We start from the raw sequence: 6,215 nt of genomic DNA on the forward strand, positions 1-6,215 counted from the left end.
AGGGAGGTACAGGAGGGTCAACAGCAGAGCAGGGAGAGCAGGGAGGTACAGGAGGGTGAAGAGCCAGAGCAGGGAGAGCAGGGAGCTACTGGAGGGTCAACAGCAGAGCAGGGAGAGCAGGGAGGTACAGGAGGGTCAACAGCAGAGCAGGGAGAGCAGGGAGGTACAGGAGGGTGAAGAGCCAGAGCAGGGAGAGCAGGGAGCTACAGGAGGGTCAACAGCAGAGCAGGGAGAGCAGGGAGAGCAGGGAGGTACTGGACACTCAACAACAGAGCAGGGAGAGCAGGGAGCTAAAGGGGGGTCAACAGCAGAGCAGAGAGAGCAGGGAGGTGCAGGAGGGTCAACAACAGAGCAGGGAGAGCAGGGAGCTACTAGAAGGTCAACAACAGAGCAGGGAGCTACTAGAGGGGAAACAACAGAGCAGGGAGCTACAGGAGGGTCAACAACAGAGCAGGGAGAGCAGGGAGCTCCAGGAGGGTCAACAACAGAGCAGGAGGTTACAGAGCAGGGAGCTACAGGAGAGTCAACAACAGAGCAGGGAGCTACAGGAGGGTCAACAACCGAGCAGGGAGCTACAGATCAGGGAGCATGCTAGAGTGGCTAATGCTACTTCCGGATGTTGCTGCACGCGATAGTCAACATCCAGGACTAGCAATCCTAGGTATTAACCACTTTAGCATGCTGGAGGAAAATTGTGTTTCATAAAGAATGTTCGCATATTTTCCCAGTTTCGTTCCACCTTCTCGCTATTAAATAGAGTTAAGAAGGAAATCAACGCCTTTGCAGCCTGAATGAATAATTTTTTTATGTACAAACCGGTCCACGGGGATAGGAGTGTATAGTCGGCTGCATACAATGCCTTTGGACAGTAAGATGAAAGGACTCAATACTACCATCTGCTGACATTTGGGCTAGCTACAGCCTGGAGTGTGCGCCTGGATTTTTGGGAATAAGCAAAGTGAGTAATTCAACTGCAATTGCAATGATTGATTGTAAAGTACAACAAATTGTGTTTTAGTTAATCATTAGAATGCCTACACACTTTATAAATGATTCACATGATTAATATTTCATGCTTGTCAGTTAATGGAGAATTAATGCAGAAATGTCAATGTGTTTACTAGTGCAGACACGGCCCTGTCACGATCGTCGTAATGAGCGGACCAAGGCGCAGCGTGAGTTGAGTTCCACATACTTTATTACACAGTGAAACGACAAAAACAATAAACATAACCCGAACGTGAAAGCCGTAGTGCTAAACACACTAACACAAACAATATCCCACAACAATATCCCACAAAACAGGTGGGAACAAAGGACAACTTAACCTGTTATGGCTAGGGGGCAGTATTTTCACGGCTGGATAAAAAACGTACCCGATTTAATCTGGTTACTACTCCTGCCCAGTAACTAGAATATGCATATAATTATTGGCTTTGGATAGAAAACACTCCAAAGTTTCTAAAACTGTTTGAATGGTGTCTGTGAGTATAACAGAACTCAAATGGCAGGTCAAAACCTGAGAGATTCCTTTACAGGAAGTGGCCTGTCTGACCATTTCTTGAACTTCTTTGCCATCTCATTCAATTACAAAGGATCTCTGCTCTAACGTGACACTTCCTACGTCTTCCATAGGCTCTCAGAGCCCGGGAAAAAACAGAATGTCGTCATCCCAGCCCCAGGCTGAAACACATTATCGCCTTTCTCAAGTGGCCGATCAAGGGACTGTGGGCTTAGGCGCGTGCCCTGGCCGCCCCGTCTTTGTGATTTTTCCTCTGTTTGCCGAAAAGGAGATTCCCGGTCGGAATATTATCGCTTTTTTACGAGATAAATTGCATAAAAATTTATTTTAAACAGCGGTTGACATGCTTCGAAGTACGGTAATGGAATATTTAGAATTTTTTTGTAACGAATTGCGCCATGCGCACGACCCTGATATACCATTTCGGATAGTTTCTGGAACGCACGAACAAAACGCCGCTATTCGGATATAACTATGGATTATTTGGGACCAAACCAACATTTGTTATTGAAGTAGCAGTCCTGGGAGTGCATTCTGACGAAGACAACAAAGGTAATAACATTTTTGTAATAGTAAATCTGATTTTGGTGAAGGCTAAACTTGCCGGGTGTCTAAATAGCTAGCCCGTGATGCCTGGGCTATGTACTTAGAATATTGCAAAATGTGCTTTCACCAAAAAGCTATTTTAAAATCGGACATATCGAGTGCATAGAGGAGTTCTGTATCTATAATTCTTAAAATAATTGTTATGCTTTTTGTGAATGTTTATCGTGAGTAATTTAGTAAATTGTTAGTAAATTCCCCGGAAGTTTGCGGGGGGTATGCTAGTTCTGAACGTCACATGCTAATGTAAAAAGCAGTTTTTTGATATAAATATGAACTTGATTGAACAAAACATGCATGTATTGTATAACATAATGTCCTAGGTGTGTCATCTGATGAAGATCATCAAAGGTTAGTGCTGCATTTAGCTGTCTTCTGGGTTTTTGTGACATTATATGCTAGCTTGAAAAATGGGTGTCTGATTATTTCTGGCTGGGTACTCTGCTGACATAATCTAATGTTTTGCTTTCGCTGTAAAGCCTTTTTGAAATCGGACAGTGTGGTTAGATAAAGGAGAGTCTTGTCTTTAAAATGCTGTGAAATAGTCATATGTTTGAAAAATTGAAGTTTTTGTATTTTTGAGGAATTTGTAATTCGCGCCACGCCTATCACTGGATATTGGAGCAGGTGTTCCGCTAGCGGAACGTCTAGATTTAAGTATGATCCCCAATTAGAGACAACGATAATCAGCTGCCTCTAATTGGGATCCACACTAAAATACCAACATAGAAATATAACGACTAGAACACCCCTGAGTCACGCCCTGACCTAAAGCACCATAGAGAACCCAGAGGCCTCTCTATGGTTAGGGCATGACAGGCCCGTTCTAATCAATGATAAAAACATTAAGAAATTGCTACATAAAAGTGTGCAAAAGCGTTTATTAGTATTATTTGAATTTGTTTGTAAAATAGCAATTATTTGTTGATGTGTGAATATCTGATTTGTTGGCAATTCGTTTTTTCTCGGTCCCAGCTTTGATGCACCTGTACTGACCTCGCCTCGCAGTGGCTCGGGTGGTTGTTGTCCTTGATGATCTTTTTGGCCTTCCTGTGACATCGGGTGGTGTAGGTGTCCTGGAGGGCAGGTAGTTTGCCCCCGATCATGTGTTGTGCACATATAAAGTGTGCAAAACTCTATTATAACTGTTTATTATTATTATTATTATTATTTGTATTTTTTGGTATAATAGCAATTATTTGGTGATGTGTGAATATCTGATTTGTTGACAATTCCTTTTTTTCACTTCCTGAAAAGTTGCCTTTTTTTGATATGAGGTTATGATCTCATTCCAAGGAGAACCGAGTGTCTGCGGGTTTTCGCTCCTCCCTTGTCCTTGGTTGATGAATTAAGGTCACTAATTAGTAAGGAACTCCCCTCACCTGGTTGTCTAGGTCTTAATTGAAAGAAAAAAACAAAAACCAGCAGACACTAGGCCCTTCATAGAATGAGTTTGACACCCCTGGTGGTTTAAGATAAAAGCGGAATTAGCTGACACGGCAGTATGAGTGGGTCCTAAAGCTCAGAATAGGGTAATGAAAGGAGAAGTTAAGACAGAGGAAAAGTCTGTCTGTCAGAGGCAGAGAGGTTAGAAAGGAACATATGGCCAAGAGTTCGGTCTAAGCACAATTTAGAAGAAGTAAGTCAAAGATAAAGATTGTTAATGATCTTGACTTCCAAACTGACAAAATAGCCCAGCTGCAAGAAGGGTAGACAGAATACACTTTTTCATTTATTTTAATACCTTAATACCTTTTTTCACACCTTTTCTCCACAGTTTTGTGATATCCAATTGGTAGTTACAGCCTTGTCTCATCGCTGCAACTCCCGTACGGACTTGGGAGAGGTGAAGGTCAAAAGCCATGCGTCCTCCAAAACATGACCCTGCCAAGCTGCACTACTTCTTGACACACTGCTCGCTAAACCCGGAAGCCAGCCGCACCATTGTGTCGGAGGAAACACCGCACAACTGGCCACCGCGTCAGCGTGCAGGCGCCCAGCCCGCCACAGGAGTCGGTAGAGCACGATGGGACAAGGACAACCTCTAGTTTTTACTTGTTGATGGCTACTTCCCAGTAAGGGGACTTATACAGATGTATTTTGGACGTCTTATTTTGGTCCTGACTGGACCAGCCTTATTTGTTTGGTGCGGTCCGGACTGGCTTTGATATCATTGTCCATGGACGGGATTCTAAAACACTGCTACGAAAAAGTGGTAGTTGTATCGAAATGGCGTGTTTTAGGGAATCTCATCCCCGCACGTTGATTTATAGATATCTATGTTTGGTTCAGATTTGGTACGATCCGAACTGGCCTTGATTTGGCCCAAACATCTACTGTATGTTTGGTTTAGATTTGGTCTGGTCCCCGTTCCATGTAATTGATATATTCCAGAGCTAGCACATCTGATTGTAACGCCCTGGCCATAGAGAGGGTTTTTTGTTCTCTATTTTTGGTTAGGCCAGGGTGTGACATGGGTGGGCGTTCTAGGTTTCTTTTTCTATGTTGGTGGTTTTCTTTGTTTCGGCCGTGTATGGCTCTCAATCAGGAACAGGTGTAGATCGTTGTTGCTGATTGGGAGTCATACATAGGCAGCCTGTTTTTCCTTTGGGGTTTGTGGGTGAATGTTTTCTGTTTAGAGTTTGTATCCTGACAGAACTGTTGCTGGTCGTTCTTTTTGTTTTCTTTTTGTATAGTGTTCTTTCGGTCATTAAAAACCTTACAAGATGAACACATCCTCCGCTGCAACTTGGTCTCATTCTGACGACGACCGTTACACTGATTAAATTTGTCAACTCATCCTCAAGCTCCTGAATCTCAGCTAGTTGTTGTAAGATGAATGCACTAACTGTAAGAGTATCTGCTAAATTACTAAAATGTAAACATAGAGTACAACAGAGTACAGCACATAACAGAGTATAGCACATAACAGTACAGTAAAAAAAAAGTAGAGAAATTATTTGCAACATTCATTCAGAACAGAAAATGAACCTGATTCCAATTTCCGGAAAAGACTCACTGTCAACGTCGGGACAATACGTACTTTCAACGTCCAGAAAATACATACTTTCAACATCCGTAAAATATGTATTTTAAACTTCCTGAAAAGACGTCTTTTCACCTTTCATTCAGAACCTAGAATGAACCTAACTTCAACATCTGGAAAATACGTAATTTTGCTTACTGGGTTGAGACTTTTGGGAACACACTGAAAAGTAACTTGACACTGTTGATCAGTTGTCTGTCTCCTGTGTTGATCTAACTAATTAGCTAGCTAGCATATGTACACTCACAGCAATGTACAGATAATATTTAAATCCATGTGTTTGTTTGTGGCCTTTTATAAAGACAGAGCCCCAATTTTCCCTTGTCATAAGAGTTTGAAAATGACAACTGCTTTCTAAATCTTGCGACCGACATCCCCATATGATAAAATAAACGGTACCAAACCAAAAACATGAATCTGTTTAAAGCAATCCATTTAGTGTAAATCTTGATGACTATAAACTTTTAAGGTAAATGCGATGAGTACTATAACTTCACTCAATTGTATGCCGTGAAAGTGGGAGCTTGTGTAAGGCACTAACACAAACTGTCGACATCAGGGAAATTAGCAGATTATAAAATAATTCAATATGTCAAAAATAATTCTGTTTTGGATGATAGTTAATGTTGCCCACTCAAATTAAAAAAAAATCTAACATTTAGAGAGTTTAGAAATGCTCCTAAACATACTTGAAACTAGTAGCTCCAGACTAGAGCTTCCATAGTCTGCCTGAATGTTTGATGTCCCTAATAGTATAGTTATCTTTACAATACATTAACGGTAAAAGGGACCCATGCCTTTTCCTGCTTCTATGAGAGACTCAGTGTCTTTCTAATCTAAATGCTGTAACAGTGACAAGGCATTCAATTGCGACAGAGAAGGACTGAGGCAAAATGAAGCCTGATCGCTTAACTGACTGTGTTCTAATGAGAACACAACATGACATGAGACCGAGTGGGAGAAATGGAAAGGAGGAAATGTTCTATAGCAATACTACAAACAATGTCCTGCATGGAAAACAACTAAGCAATTTAATACGGTTAA

At 41.7% G+C, this 6,215-nt stretch overlaps 1 protein-coding gene across 3 annotated transcripts in view; it reads right to left on the reverse strand.

Annotated features, from left to right (window-relative positions):
- grip2b (glutamate receptor interacting protein 2b) overlaps positions 1-6,215 on the reverse strand; it is a 234,409-nt gene that overhangs the window by 165,187 nt on the left and 63,007 nt on the right. The gene's annotated exons all lie outside the window — the stretch shown is intronic.

This window comes from Salmo salar, chromosome ssa22 (assembly GCF_905237065.1).
Source record: "Salmo salar chromosome ssa22, Ssal_v3.1, whole genome shotgun sequence".
NCBI lineage: Eukaryota > Metazoa > Chordata > Actinopteri > Salmoniformes > Salmonidae > Salmo > Salmo salar.